Genomic DNA, 16,990 nt, shown 5'->3' with positions numbered 1-16,990 from the left:
GGCTGGACAGTGCTGATTGGCCTTTTGCTGATCACATGCACTCTCCCAAGAAAAAAAAAACCTTTTTAGCAATACACACCAAACTGAGCATGTGACTATGGATTCAGGTGGTCATTTCAACAAGAGGAGGGGCAGAGAAGACAGGATCAAACAGCCTTTTTACACAATGCAGAGGATTAACCCCTTAGGTTCCACAGTGAGTATAACAAGCATGCTTTACTGCATATACAGACTGATTGTACTGTTGTGGGTTTAGTAACACTTTAATGTGTAATAAGGTAAGTATTATGCTCACAAAGTGATTAAAAGTACAAGATCATCTCATGAGTACGGCACAAACAGTCCACAAACAACAAGATGTAACAGAACAGTGAAAAATCCACAGGCTGACGCATTTGTAGGACTCAATGATCGCCGCCATTACTAGTATAAAAAATCAAATCCCAGTATCTATGCCGCCATTTGTATAACTTTCACATAAACCAATTAATTTACACGTATTGGGATTTTGTTTTTTTAGCAAAGACATGTCACAGAATACATTTAGACCCAAATTTATGACGAAATTTGATTTAAAACATTTTTTTACTGGATATGTTTAATAGCAAAAAGTCCAAAAATTTTTATTTTCTCAAAATTGCCGGTCTTTTTTTGTTTATAGTACAAAAAATGAAAAACACACAGGTGATCAATGACCACCAAAAGAAAGCTCAATTTGTGGGAAAGAAGGAAGTAAATTTCATTTGGGTGCAGAGCTGCATGACCGCGCAATTGTCAGTTAAAGTAACGTAGCGCTGTATCGCAAAGAATGGCCTGGTCAGGAAGGGGGGGAAATCCTCAGGAGGGCAAGGGGTTAAAGCAGAGTTCCAGCTGAAAGAAAAATTAAAGTCAGCAGCTACCACTTACCTGTCCCTCGATCCAGCAGTGTCCTCACCACCGCTGGTTTCACCGGCCGTCTTCTCTCCCCGGCGCCGGCATCTTCAGTGTTGGCACCCGGCTGTGACAGCTTGCGGATTCACAGATGGGTACCCACTGTGCATGTGCGAGAAGCGCTGTGCTTTGTGAATGGCCCCCCGTAGTCTTCTGGGACCTGTCTTGTGTTCCATAAGACTATGGGGAGGGAGGACACAGTGGAAGTGGGAGCGGGTACCTGTCAAATTCAGGTACTCCCTCCCCAAACGTGCCAATCTTTAATGGGGAGCGGGGACAAAGGCTTAAAGCGGAACTTCCCCTTTTGGGTGGAGTTGTGCTTTAACAACCTTGAAGAAGTCTAGAACTGCTGGGACTTGCTTGTAGTTCTACAATGGCTGATTGCTGCTATCTGGACACTGGGAATGTTGGGACTTGTAGTTCTGTATTAGCTGTGTGTTGCTATCTGGACACTGGGAATGTTGGGACTTGTAGTTCTGTATTAGCTGTGTGTTGCTATCTGGACACTGGGATTGTTGGGACTTGTAGTTCTGTATTAGCTGTGTGTTGCTATCTGGACACTGGGAATGTTGGGACTTGTAGTTCTGTATTAGCTGTGTGCTGCTATCTGGACAGTGGGAGTTGTACTTCCATATCTGCTCTGTGCGGCTCTCTGGACACTGGGATTGCTGGGACTTGTACTTCCATATTGGCTGTATGCTGCTGAGTACTGGGACCTATAGTTCCACACTGGCCCTGTGCTGCTCTCTGGACGCTGGGACTTGTAGTTCCATATTGTCTCTGTGCTGCTTTCTAGACTCTGAGACCTGTAGTCCCATATTGGCTGTGTGCTGCTCCGTGGACACTGTGATTGCTTTTAATCCCATGTTGGCTGTGTGGTGCTAATTAGACACTGGGACTTGGAGTTCCATATTGACTGTGTGCTGCTATCTAGACCCTGGGATGTCTGGTACTTGTACTTCTGTATTGGTTGTGTGCTGCTAACTGGACACTGGGACTGCTGGTACATATAGTTCTGTATTGGTTGTGTGCTGCTAACTGGACACTGGGACTTGTAGCTCCATATTGGCCCTTTGCTGCTCTGGGGAGACTGGGACTGCTGGGGCTTGTAGTACCATATTTGCTCTGTGCTGTTATCTGAACACTGGGACTGCTGGGACTTCTAGTTCTGTATTGGCTGTGTGTTTCTGTCTGGACACTGGGACTGCTGGGACTTCTAGTTCTGTATTGGCTGTGTGTTTCTGTCTGGACACTGGGACTGCTGGGACTTCTAGTTCTGTATTGGCTGAGTGCTGCTATCAAGACACTGGGCCGTCTGGTACTTGTGCTTCTGTATTGACTGTGTGCAGCTATTTGAACACTGGGACTGCTGCTACATGTAGTTCTGTATTCACTGTGTGCTGCTCTCTGGCTACTGGGACTGCTAGGATTTATAGTTCTGTATTGGCTGTGTGCTGCTATCTGAGCGCTAGGACCTATAGTTCCACACTGGCCCTGTGCTGCTCTCTGGAGACTGGGGCTGCTGGGACTTGTAGTACCATATTTGCTCTGTGCTGTTATCTGAACACTGGGACTGCTGGGACTTCTAGTTCTGTATTGGCTGTGTGTTTCTGTCTGGACACTGGGACTGCTGGGACTTGTAGTACCATATTGGCTGTGTGCTGCCCTCTGGACACTGGGACTGCTGGGACTTCTAGAACCATATTGGCCGTGTGCTGCTCTCTGGACACTGGGACTGCTGGGACTTGTAGTACCATATTGGCTGGCTGCTGCTCTCTGGACACTGGGACTGCTGGGACTTGTACTACCATATTGGCTGTGTGCTGCTCTCTGGACACTGGGACTGCTGGGACTTCTACTTCTGTATTGGCTGTGTGTTTCTCTCTGGACACTGGGGCTGCTGGGACTTGTAGTATCATATTGGCTGTGTGCTGCTCTCTGGACACTGGGACTGCTGGGACTTCTAGTACCATATTGGCTGTGTGCTGCTCTCTGGACACTGGGACTGCTGGGACTTCTAGTACCATATTGGCTGTGTGCTGCTCTCTGGACACTGGGAGTGCTGGGACTTGTAGTACCATATTGGCTGTCTGCTGCTCTCTGGACACTGGGACTGCTGGGACTTCTAGTACCATATTGGCTGTGTGCTGCTCTCTGGACACTGGGACTGCTGGGACTTCTAGTACCATATTGGCTGTGTGTTTCTCTCTGGACACTGGGACTGCTGGGACTTCTAGTACCATATTGGCTGTGTGTTTCTCTCTGGACACTGGGGCTGCTGGGACTGCTAGTGCCATATTGGCCCTGTGCTTCTCTCTGGACACTGGGGCTGCTGGGACTTGTAGTACCATATTGGCCCTGTGCTTCTCTCTGGACACTGGGGCTGCTGGGACTTGTAGTACCATATTGGCTGTGTGCTGCTCTCTGGACACTGGGGCTGCTGGGACTTGTAGTACCATATTGGCCGTGTGCTTCTCTCTGTGCCCCTAGTTCACGTTCCATCTACTGACAGTCGCCCAGGGCTCCGCTGTGATTGGTCGCCTCTCCCCAATGATTCTACTTTGTATCCATCTGTATCAATACACCATCAAGCCCTTTCTTTCTTTATTTGCACTAACATCCACATTTTCAGGACAAGCTTTCGGGGTGAGCCCCCTTCTTCCGGGACCACCTATCTATGTATACCTATCTATGTATAGGAGGCCCATAGACAGCCCTCGCTGTCAGAAGGTGGGGGGAAGGGAGGAAGTCACAAACTCAACAAACTTCCTACATGGGCGGAGCCAACAAAATGAAACTTCGACAAGTGTGAGCCGAAGGCAAAGAATTGGAAGCAGCGATCTGATCCGGGACAGGTAACGCACCGCGAAATGACAACGTTATTATTAATCGATATTGTCTGACGATCGAACGTCTGCAGCCTGGCATTAACCCTTTCTGTGCTGTGCCAGATGCAGGCGCTACTCCCAGGACATGCAGTAACTGTCCATCCTGGGTGCAGATCTCTCCTGGGGAGGGTCACTTTATACCTGAGGCTCCATTCACACTTCAAAATCGTGCAATTTTCATTGCGACTTTGGCTTTGACCACGGATGATTGTTTCTGCTCTACAAAGTCGCATGTACAACATTCAGGTGCAACTTTCCTGTGACTTTGGAGGGGTTACATTGAAGTCTATGGCCCTCAAGTGGTATGAAAGTTGGACCAAAGTAGTGCAGGAAATATTTTCAGGTCGCTGTGACTTGAAGTCGCACAGATATGAATGGTAATCATTGGGAAACATGCGGTGCAGCTTGTCATGCGACAAGTCGCACAAGTGGGAATGGGCTCTTAGCAGTAAAGTCCTTTCAATATCCAATTTCTAAAGTAAGGTAGTTAGCAAAGAAGTGTAATGGTGGATCCCCCTCCATGGTGAGAATGCTAGTTCCCTGGCCGCCATGCTGCTCTGCTGGCTCTAAGGCTGCAATGGCACTTGTGCGACTCCAAAGTCCTGCACTTTCCATTGCGACTTTGTTTGGATGTGACTGTTGCACAACTGTCGCCTTGATAACATTAAGATGCAACTTCCAAGAGTTTACATTGCAGTCTGTGGCACTCAAGTTGCATGAAAGTCACATCAAAGTAGTGCAAGAACCTTTTTAAAGTCACTTAAGTCCCCGGTCACCCTGGGCACGACTTGGCATGCGAATTGCATGCCATACGACTTGCAAATCAAATGGCAAGTCGCACCCTGTTGTCCGCACATACAGCGGTCATGGCGGTGCGGTTCCGACTTGGTCAGAGCTGCACCAATTTCTAAAGTAATACATGCACTACTTTTGGTGCGATTTGCATAGATATCTGTGTCAGATGTCTTGCAACTCGCAGCTCAAATCGGCATGTCATGTGACTTTGAAACCGTGCGACTTCATAGTCGGGATCGGTGTGACCGGGGTGCTAGACGCATGAATATGAAGGGTTTACATTAAAATACATGGGCTGCGACTTGTCAGGCGATTTTTATGTCCAAAGTTGCATGACAAGTCGCACAAGCGTGAATGGAGCGTGAAGTGACAGTGGTCACCAGGATAAACAGAGAGAGTAAATGAGGCCGACGGGGAGCCTGTGCTGGATAGGACTTGCTGTGGAACTACAGAACCCAGCCAGCCAAGCCCTGTAGGTAGTACCTGTGTATCTGGGCCTTTCCAGTCAACAGAAACTCTGCCGCTTCCTCTGGCTCTTACCTTCCCGTAAAATGAAAGTGAAAATGTTACAATGTGAAAGAAATCATTTTTAGAAAAGGAGAGATTTTCAATGGCTGCAGCAGACCACACCCGGCCCCACCTCCATTATTGATCATCAGTTCAAGTAAAACCAATCGCTAATATCTCACAACATATTAATGGCGTTTTCCAACGTTTTAAATCTGCTGCTTTTAGGCCCCGATTGCATCTCAGAAAATGGGATCGCGAGTAGAATTTCTGCAATTTTGCATGCGATTCCAAATTGCATGCCAATGACAGCGCTATGTGCTGAGTGCATTTAGATATCATTTTCCTTCAATGGCACCCCAAACGTGATGCGAATCGGCTGCGATTGTCATTTGGCAAACCACACCTTCACAAATTGCGTGAAGCATGTCATCCAAAAAGGTGCTGGAGCTTCTTTTTAGACGACCAACACGCACAGGACACCCTATTCAAGTGAAGGGATGCCCTATGCAACATGCAGAATCGCATGCAAATCGTGATGTTAACATGATGTGAACGGGGCGTCCGCTTTCCCGCCACCCTATAGTAGAACTACTGCTACAGGGCGGCAGGGCTGCGTAAAATCGTGTGTGATATAGATAGATATACAGTGGGGCAAAAAAGTATTTAGTCAGCCACCAATTGTGCAAGTTCTCCCACTTACAAAGATATGAGAGGCCTGTAATTGGCATCATAGGTAGACCTCAACTATGAGAGACAAAATGAGAAAACAAATCCAGACAATCACATTGGCTGATTTGGAAAGAATTTATTTGCAAATTATGGTGGAAAATAAGTATTTGGTCACCTACAAACAAGCAAGATTTCTGGCTCTCACAGACCTGTACCTTCTTCTTTAAGAGGTTCCCCTGTCCTGCACTCATTACCTGTATCAGTGGCACCAGTTTGAACTTGTTATCAGTATAAAAGACACCTGTCCACAACCTCAAACAGTCACACTCCAAACTCCACTATGGTGAAGACCAAAGAGCTGTCGAAGGATACCAGAAACAAAATTGTAGACCTGCACCAGGCTGGGAAGACTGAATCTGCAATAGGCAAGCAGCTTGGTGTGAACAAATCAACTGTGGGAGCAATAATTAGAAAATGGAAGACATACAAGACCACTGATAATCTCCCTCGATCTGGGGCTCCACACAAGATCTCACCCCGTGGGGTCAAACTGATCACAAGAACGGTGAGCAAAAATCCCAGGACCACACGGGGGGACCTAGTAAATGACCTGCAGAGAGCTGGGACCAACGTAACAAAGGCTACCATCAGTAACACACTACGCCGCCAGGGACTCAGATCCTGCAGTGCCAGACGTGTCCCCCTGCTTAAGCCAGTACATGGCCGGGCCCATCTGAAGTTTGCTAGAGAGCATTTGGGTGATCCAGAAGAGGATTGGGAGAATGTCATATGGTCAGATGAAACCAAAATAGAACTGTTTGGTAGAAACACAACTCGTCATGTTTGAAGGAGAGAGAATGCCGAGTTGCATCCAAAGAACACCATACCTACTGTGAAGCATGGGGGTGGCAACATCATGCTTTGGGGCTGTTTCTCCGCAAAGGGACCAGGACGACTGATCCATGTACAGGACAGAATGAATGGAGCCATGTATCGTGAGATTTTGAGTGCAAACCTCCTTCCATCAGCAAGGGCATGAAGATGAAACGTGGCTGGGTCTTCCAACATGACAATGATCCCAAACATACCGCCCGGGCAACGAAGGAGTGGCTTCGTAAGAAGCATTTCAAGGTCCTGGAGTGGCCTAGCCAGTCTCCAGATCTCAACCCCATAGAAAACCTTTGGAGGGAGTTGAAAGTCCGTGTTGCCCAGCGACAGCCCCAAAACATCACTGCTCTAGAGGAGATCTGCATGGAGGATGGGCCAACATACCAGCAACAGTGTGTGCCAACCTTGTGAAGACTTACAGGAAACGTTTGACCTCTGTCATTGCCAACAAAGGATATATAACAAAGTATTGAGATGAACTTTTGATATTGACCAAATACTTATTTTCCACCATAATTTGCAAATAAATTCTTTCCAAATCAGCCAATGTGATTGTCTGGATTTTTTTTCTCATTTTGTCTCTCATAGTTGAGGTCTACCTATGATGCCAATTACAGGCCTCTCTCATCTTTTTAAGTGGGAGAACTTGCACAATTGGTGGCTGACTAAATACTTTTTTGCCCCACTGTGTGTGTGTGTATATATATATATATATATATATATATATATATATATACAGTTGCAAGAAAAAGTATGTGAACCCCTTGGGATTACATGGAGTTTTGCATGAATTGGGCATAAAATGTGCTCTGAACGTCATCTAAGTCACAACAATAGAAGAACACAGTCTGCTGAACATAATACTACACAAACATTAGATGTTGCCATGGTTTAATTGCACATAACATGTAAACATTCACAGTGCAGGGAGGAAAAAGTATGTGAGGCCCTAGCTTAATGACTTCTCCCAGAGCTAATTGGAGCCAGGAGTGAGCCAACCTTGACTCCAATCAGTGTGATGATATTGGATGTGTTGCTGACAGTTGTCCTGCCCTTAAAAAACACACACCTGTTTTGGGTTTACTGGTTTCAAGAAGCGCTGTCTGATGTGAACCATGCCTCGCACAGAAAAGAGCTCTCAGAAGACCTACGATCAAAAATTGTTGACTTGCATGAAGCTGGAAAGGGTTACAAAAGTATCTCAAAACTCCACGTAATCCCAAGGGGTTCACATACTTTTTCTTGCAACTGTGTATATATATATATGTGATTTGCATTTCTGGGTAGGGGGCTCACGCACACCACCCTACCCGCGGTACCATTGGCGGCTAGGGATGTCAATCACTGGGGATTCCGTGCCGGCACCTGGTGATCATCGTGTAAAGCTGGCAAGGTAGAGACCTGTGTGTAAACAAACCAGGTCTCTCCTGTCAGCAAGGACATGCTGCTTTGTATTGATCTGCATAGCATGTCTCCCTAGTAAAACACACAGGGCACACAGTTATCCCTTTGATCGCCCCTCATGTTAACCCCTTCCTGCTCAGTGCCATTAGTAAAGTGTCAATGCTTTTTATTAGTGACTTATTAGTGACTTTGGATGGGGGCAACATTGATGCAACTTTGGATAGGTGCAACTTTTGTTTTTTTTTTTTTGTTAATAGGAAAGTATGAAAGTTCTGTTCATGTAGTGTGACTGATGCGATTTTGGTGCGACTTTAAATTCTCTGGCACTCAAGCAGCATTAAAGTTGCACCCAAGTGTATCCAAGTCGCACCCATCCAAAGTCACATAAAAGTCGCATAAAAGTACAATGAAAGTGCAGTCAATGTCAATACTTTCCTATTGGCAAAAAAAAATGTAGAACGCATCAAAAACACGCGTTCGAAAATGAAAAATGCATCAATCGCAACACACAGAGGCGTAGACCTAGCCTACATTGGCCCCAGTATGTGTATGTATGAATGAATGTCAGATAGGGACTTTACAGTAGATTGTAAGCTCCATGAGGGCAGAAAATAAACATACAATATATGTAAAGTGCGGTATAAATTGTCAGCTCAGTATAAATACCTCTAATAAGAAAATGAATGTCTTTAAATGGAAGAGGAGGACGGAGCATGGATAGGCAATTCCCGCCACGTCTCCAGGGGAATGAGCAACCTGACAAAGTTGTCAAACCTGTTGGATAGACCTTTCCCCTCCTAGTGGCTGCCATGTTGAGATAAGTTACAAGGAAAAAGTTTAACCGCCTTGAAAAGTGTGATTTGGTTGTGAAAAGGAACCTGTCATGCAATATATGTGCAGACATTATACAATTTTCCTTTTGTCTCAGTTCACACTACTGTGACTTGACAGCACAACTTACAGTGCGACTTCATGGCGACTTGAGTGCTACTTTGATGTGACTTTGAACCAACTTTCAGGGTAATCTTCCTGTAATGTCGGATCCAAATCACATGAATATACTATAGATAAGGATCCGACTTGGAGGCAACTTTCATAAAGTCTATGGGCACAAGTTGGATAGAAGTCGCCTTGAAGCAGGACAGGAGCCTTTTCTAAAGTCGGAGAGACTTCAGTAGTGCTAAGTACACTGCAGCTGATAAACTCACATTTAGGAGCTTTTCTGCGTTTTTTTTTTTTTTTTTCTTTTTTTTTCAGCACCACCCTCCCTAATGATTTCCTATGTATCATTGTACACATCGTCGTTTACAGGCAGTTGAGTTTACAGTTGTTTTTTTTAACGCACCAAACTTGCGTTCAGGAGTAGATTTTATCAGCGTTTCAGACGCGAAATGCTTGTAAACGCAGCTAAGCGCATCTATAAGTATTTGCATTTAGAAGTGTTTTTTAACTGTTCCATATCCAGATGCTGTCCAGAGCCTTTTTTCATCATCGGAAATGCATGCAAAGCATTTTCCATGTAGTCAAATGGACCCGGTACACCAGCGCAGTCAGTTTTAGGTTTTGCCTGAAGGAGAAAATTGATTGTGCCGCATTATGCTCATGATGGGATCCATAGTGAATACAACCAGAAAAGACAGGTCATCTCAACACATACTGCTCCCTCTGCTTCTGCTCTCTCTATTCCCCTCAAAATGTCTGAAATAGTAAACTTTTTACTGTTTTTCAGTGCATTCTGGGCATTTTGGAAGGTCTCCTGAGGTTATCTTAAACAATGCTTCTAAACGCAAACGTACATAAACGCGGTATGCAAACGCGGCTAAACTGACGTTTTTTAACCTACGTTTTCCAGCAGTCAGTTTCCATCGTTCAGAAGAGTTTTCCAAACAACGTCCCGTGTACATGAGCCCTTAGATTTACCAAAACCATATAATATGAGGTCCAAGGGCGGAGTTACCATTGGGCCTGGGGTCAGTAGGGGGTCCATGAGGTGCCCTTGGTACCTTTTTTTTTTTTTTTTTTTTTTTTTTTTTTCATAGGTTTTTTTGAGTTTGGGCAAGGACACAGGGGCCTCATGATCCCCTGTTGCCCGGGGGCCCCATGAGTTGTCAGTCCGCCCCTGATGAGGTCAGACCTAAACACTTCCAATGTGTATGCAGTCAGGCAGGCCCTTGCACTACGTAACTGAAGGTAAATCTTAGCCCGGGTTCACACTGATTCGGTCTGGAATTCGCAGCATTTTCTGTGCGAATTCCACACCGCATCACAATCGCACCCCGTTCATGCAAACTGCGGGTATGTATGTTAAGTTAACACCCCGAAATCAGTCTGCAAAACGCGGTGCGATGTGCAGATTCGGATCACATAGGTGTGAATACCCATGCGATCTGATTCTACTGCGGCCCCAAAAAAGGGTCCTGCACCTTTTGTATGGCTCAAATTGCACCGCACACAATTTGCATGTGATTTGCACTTGTGTGGTTCCTGTGCGAATCACATGCGATGTACCGCACCACATGAGTGTGAACCCGGCCTAAAGGAAATTGAACAAGAAAATGGTATAATGTATGGCCAGCTTCATACAATATGCAGCCAGTGAGATCAGAGATTGCACCCGTGGATGGATCCTTTGTGATATCCCCAACTGAGCTCTGTAAGGCCTTGTGCACAGGTGGCAAGGGGGAGGTAAAAATAGGCAGCTGGTCCACTAGTTACCACCCTCAAATGCCTACCTACAAGAGGATGTGTTGCAACAGGGCTGTAGCCATGTGAACAGACCTGAGCAGCTGTGACGCATCGCGGTGCAACATTTATAACTCACCATGCTGCCTTTGGCAAGCGCCTATTGAGGTCAATGGGTCCGTGTCCCAACCGTGTGCTTAGCCAATAGGATTGGTAAAAAAAAAAAATGGCAGTAAGGGTCAGCAGTGTTGCAAACCGCCGCTCGCTATCCACCACAAATCGCTTTTTTGAGGGGCAGTAAAGTCCACTACCCATTAGTAAGAAGGGACGCCGCCTGCTTGCATATATGTGGCTAAGGCCCGCTGCCATATATGTGTGAAGGGGTTAATGACCTGAGGGTGTAGACCAGAGGTCTCCAAACTTTCGAAACAAAGGGCCAGTTTACTATCCTTCGGGCTTTAGGGGGGCCAGACCGTGGCCATTGGGAGTAGAAAAGGTCCTGATGTCAGTTGGAATAAACAATGCCCCATTTTTGGTGTCTTAGGAATGGATTGTGCCTCATCATTGGTGTCACTGGGCCCCAGTGTTAGTGTCACTGGGAGAAATTGGTTGTTGTCAATGGGAGGAATTGTGTCCCATCATTGGGTGTCATTGGCAGGAACTGTGCCCCTTTCAGTGGGGGGAATTATGCCTCATTTTTGGTATCAGTGGATGACATAGTGCCCCAAGGGCCGGATAAAAGCAAGCAGACCGGCCCCTGGTCCGCAGTTTGGAGACCAATTGTGTAGACCAATGTACCCCTATACTGTGCGTAATTACTCTGTGCCTGTCCAATAAAGGAGAAAAAAAACTAGTATTTAGATTTACTTTTTCATATAAATCCATACAAGCTCAATAATGTGACAGTGTAACTAATCCAGGGGGAGTCTGGCAGGCTAGTGGTCTGTTTGAAAAAACAAAACAGTCTTTATTATCCAAAAACATAAACAAAACCGCTTTCTTCAGCAAAAACAAACAAAGCAGTTCAGAAACTTCGGGAATGCAAAAAAAAAAAACTTCAGCTCACCGCCAGTATACACTAGTCTCACTGCAGGGTTTAGAGTTCCCACCTGCTGCAGGGGTCCAGAAAGGTTGCAAGTAGCCAGCAGTGTTCGAGCAAATCCACTGCCCACAGTCCTCTCACAGCCGTGTGCTGTTCTACACCTCACCTCACGGATACCTGCTGACTGCATCTTGCCCTTTTCAGCCCACTTCTGCAGGCAGGTTAATCCCATCAGCACCAACATGTCTGTAGTCAGGATTAGGGGCTCTTTCCCACTAAAGATCTCTCAAGAGCATCCAAATTCTGGGTCCCATTCAGCATTGAAGAATCCTGAGAAAGCAAGTCTGTTTTCCGTCTGATCACCCCAGAACCCCTCACCCTACATTGGTAAGAACCCCTGAATACTCCCAACCATACCTTGTTGGGACCACAACTCAAAAAGCAGTGATATATACCTGCCTTCCTGGACACATCTCTGGCATTTTGTACAGAAGTATTTATAACTGCTTTTATGGAGATCACAGCAGTCCCTCCTGATAATGTCTTAATTTTCAAATCGTGTAAATTCTGGTGCATGTGCAGTTCTTGGCTGTGTTCACAAATGTCTGACACAGATCAGCCATTGCTGCAGCCTCTAACTTTGTGACTTGCTAGAAATTTACAATGCTGCAGCCTGAATTTTGTAGGAAATGTTTGCAATGAATTTCGGCTGTTTTGAAATTGCAGCAAAGGGCAGAACTAAAATAGTGCTCGAACTAGCCTAACCTCTGGATACTAAATGTGATGGCTTGCTGCTCAGAGCTCCTGGAGAGACCAGGCAAAGAGAAATCTTAACCGATTTCCATCTGCCCATTGCCTATAGACAGCGGACAGGAAGCAGCTAATGTACCTGTATGTCAGCCCGTATCAGAGGCTCCTGTGTGGCTCACAGAACACGAAACCTGGAAGCCCAGTGATCCGTGTGTCACCTGGATACAGCAGATCACATTACCGCTGTGTCTGGGTGGTCACATGGTATCGTACCGTGTTTTTGTTGTGTCCAATCACATAGTAAACAATATCAAGTGGGAGTAAAGATCGGTCCTCTCTGCTCTCACTCAGAGCAGAGAGACGCAATGCTGCAGCCTGTGAGTGTACAGGAGCCAGTCAGGGTGCAGACTGCAGTGCCAGCCACCCCAGTGTCCCTGATCACTGCCCGTGTAATCATAAAAACAATCGTGGCCAGCACCTGTCACTTGTCCCAGTGCCCACAAAAACATTGCCATACCCCATACCAGCGTCCAGATCACCACCATACCCCACACCAGCGTCCTGATCACCACCATACCCCATACCAGCGTCCTGATCACCGTCATACCCCATACCAGCGTCCTGATCACCGTCATACCCCATACCAGCGTCCTGATCACCGTCATACCCCATACCAGCGTCCTGATCACCGTCATACCCCATACCAGCGTCCTGATCACCGTCATACCCCATACCAGCGTCCTGATCACCGTCATACCCCATACCAGCGTCCTGATCACCGTCATACCCCATACCAGCGTCCTGATCACCGTCATACCCCCTACCAGCGTCCTGATCACCGTCATACCCCCTACCAGCGTCCTGATCACCGTCATACCCCCTACCAGCGTCCTGATCACCGTCATACCCCCTACCAGCGTCCTGATCACCGTCATACCCCATACCAGCGTCCTGATCACCGTCATACCCCATACCAGCGTCCTGATCACCGTCATACCCCATACCAGCGTCCTGATCACCGTCATACCCCATACCAGCGTCCTGATCACCGTCATACCCCATACCAGCGTCCTGATCACCGTCATACCCCATACCAGCGTCCTGATCACCGTCATACCCCATACCAGCGTCCTGATCACCGTCATACCCCATACCAGCGTCCTGATCACCGTCATACCCCATACCAGCGTCCTGATCACCGTCATACCCCATACCAGCGTCCTGATCACCGTCATACCCCATACCAGCGTCCTGATCACCGTCATACCCCATACCAGCGTCCTGATCACCGTCATACCCCATACCAGCGTCCTGATCACCGTCATACCCCATACCAGCGTCCTGATCACCGTCATACCCCATACCAGCGTCCTGATCACCGTCATACCCCATACCAGCGTCCTGATCACCGTCATACCCCATACCAGCGTCCTGATCACCGTCATACCCCATACCAGCGTCCTGATCACCGTCATACCCCATACCAGCGTCCTGATCACCGTCATACCCCATACCAGCGTCCTGATCACCGTCATACCCCATACCAGCGTCCTGATCACCGTCATACCCCATACCAGAGTCCTGATCTCCACCATACCCTATAACAACTTTCTGATCACCACCATACCAGTGTTTTGATCACCATCATACCCCATACCAGCGTCCTGATCACCGTCATACCCCATACCAGCGTCCTGATCACCACCATATCCCATACCAGAGTCCTGATCTCCACCATACCCTATAACAACTTTCTGATCACCACCATACCAGTGTTTTGATCACCATCATACCCCATACCAGCGTCCTGATCACCGTCATACCCCATACCAGCGTCCTGATCACCACCATATCCCATACCAGAGTCCTGATCTCCACCATACCCTATAACAACTTTCTGATCACCACCATACCAGTGTTTTGATCACCATCATACCCCTTACCAGCGTCCTGATCACCACCATATCCCATACCAGCTTCCAGATCACCACCATACCTCATACCAGCGTTCTGATCACCACCATACCAGCGTCCTGATCACCACCATACCCCATACCAGTGTTCTGATTACCCCCTATACCCCATACCAGCATCTTGATCACCACCATACTCCATACCAGTGTCCTGATCTCCACCATACCTCATAGCAGTGTTCTGATCACCCCCATACCAGTGTCCTGATCACCACCATATCCCATACCAACTTCCTAATCACCACCATACCTCATACCAGTGTCCTGATCTCCACCATACCTCATAGCAGCGTCCAGCATTTTAGGGTCTCAACTGATCAACTTTCAGATACACAATGCCTTAAAAAGGAATCATACCTCTTGAAATTTTCTACATTTTGTCACGTTACAACGTGTACTTTATTTGGATTTTATGTGATAGACCAGGGGTCTCCAAATTGCAGCCCGAGGGCCGGATGTGGCCCTTTGCTACCCTTTATCCTGCCCTTGGGGCACTATTTCTCCCACTGAGTCCAACAATGGGGCAGTACTTCTTCCCTTGAAACCAATGATGGTGTACTATTCTTCCCACTAATACCAATGGTGGGGCACTGCTCCAACTGACCAACAACCCTGAGGCCATGTTTATTCTCGCTGATGCTGGGACCAGGACATTTTCTGTTCTCACTGGCCCTAATCCGACCCTCCTAAAGTTCGAAGTACAGTATATTGGCCCTTTGTTTGAAATGTTTGAAGACCCCTGTGATAGACCAACACAAGGCACTGTATATCCCATAGTTTGTATACTCTATAACTTTCACAGAGACTAAATAATATATACTGTTTTGGGTTATTTTTACCTCCACAAATGTAGCAAATACATTTTGACCTAAATGTATGAAGAAAGGTTATTTATATGCAAAAATGAAGCAAACATTTTTTTGTCAGTTTTTTGTTTTTTCATTTTTATATAGCCAAAAATAATCCAATGGTGATCAAATACCACCAAAAGAAAGCTCTATTTGTGTGGAAAAAAAGATACAAATTTCATATAGGTATAGTGTTGCATGGCCGCGCAATTGTCATTCAAAAGTGCAACAGCACTGAAAGCTGGAATATGGACCGGGACTAGAAGGGGGAGAAAGTGTCCAGACTTGAAGTGGTTAAAGTGTTACTAAACCCAGGACCCTGCATTCACTATATCCGGTCTCCCCGGACCCTGCATTCACTATATCCGGTCTCCCCGGACCCTGCATTCACTATATCCGGTCTCCCAGGACCCTGCATTCACTATATCCGGTCTCCCTGGACCCTGCATTCACTATATCTGGTCTCCCCGGACCCTGCATTCACTATATCCGGTCTCCCTGGACCCTGCATTCACTATATCCGGTCTCCCTGGACCCTGCATTCACTATATCCGGTCTCCCTGGACCCTGCATTCACTATATCTGGTCTCCCCGGACCCTGCATTCACTATATCTGGTCTCCCCGGACCCTGCATTCACTATATCTGGTCTCCCCGGACCCTGCATTCACTATATCTGGTCTCCCCGGACCCTGCATTCACTATATCTGGTCTCCCCGGACCCTGCATTCACTATATCTGGTCTCCCCGGACCCTGCATTCACTTTATCTGGTCTCCCCGGACCCTGCATTCACTATATCTGGTCTCCCCGGACCCTGCATTCACTATATCTGGTCTCCCCGGACCCTGCATTCACTATATCTGGTCTCCCCGGACCCTGCATTCACTATATCTGGTCTCCCCGGACCCTGCATTCACTATATCTGGTCTCCCCGGACCCTGCATTCACTATATCTGGTCTCCCACAGTACACAGAACATGGAAATGCAATTATTTTAGTTAATATAAACTGCTAAATACCTTTTCTCACCAGTAGTATATAGCAGTCTTGTGACTAGACTGTCCGCGTCCAGCAGAGCACTGGTTAAAGCTTGTAGGAGGAGTTTTCATTCTCCCCTGATTGTCCTGTGAGGCTGCATAACCCCTGACCCTCTGTCTGGGCAGCACAGATTGACCCTGTGCTGATCAGCAATACACACTAAACTGAGCATGTGCAGCTTGCCTCCAAGGCTCTGTTCTATCAGCAGATGGATAGGGGACAGCAGAAGCAGGGGAGGATCAGCGAAGACAGGATCAAACTACCTTTTTGCACCATGCAGAGGATTAACCCGTTAGATTCCACAGTGAGTATAACAAGCATTCTTTACTGCATATACAGACTGATTGTACTGTTGTGGGTTTAGTAACACTTTAAGTGTCAACTTGACACCAAGCTGACACTTAAGAACTATCTTTGTAGTTTTTGTCCTCAGCTTGTTGCATAGCCTGGCTTTGTGAAACTGGATAATGATCACTCAGATACGTGTTAGATCTTATCATGATGACTTATTTTCCTTAAATCAATATGTATATTTATTAGAAAGGTCTTAAATGAATATATTCCATGGCTTC

The 16,990-nt window shown here is 46.7% G+C and overlaps 1 protein-coding gene across 1 annotated transcript in view; it reads left to right on the top strand.

The window, feature by feature from the left end:
• The first annotated feature begins 3,706 nt into the window (after positions 1-3,706).
• Positions 3,707-16,990, top strand: part of CASP7 (caspase 7) — a 97,960-nt gene continuing 84,676 nt past the window's right edge. The window contains exon 1 of the mRNA XM_089653064.1: positions 3,707-3,785. The gene's annotated coding sequence lies outside the window, so the exon portion shown is untranslated. The remainder of the gene's footprint in view (positions 3,786-16,990) is intronic.

This window comes from Staurois parvus, unplaced genomic scaffold, assembly GCF_062004578.1.
Source record: "Staurois parvus isolate SC_StPar_1 unplaced genomic scaffold, SC_StPar_1.0 ptg000697l, whole genome shotgun sequence".
Lineage (NCBI taxonomy): Eukaryota > Metazoa > Chordata > Amphibia > Anura > Ranidae > Staurois > Staurois parvus.
The sequence above is the reverse complement of the archived record's forward strand: the minus strand, read 5'-3'. Positions and strand labels throughout refer to the sequence as shown.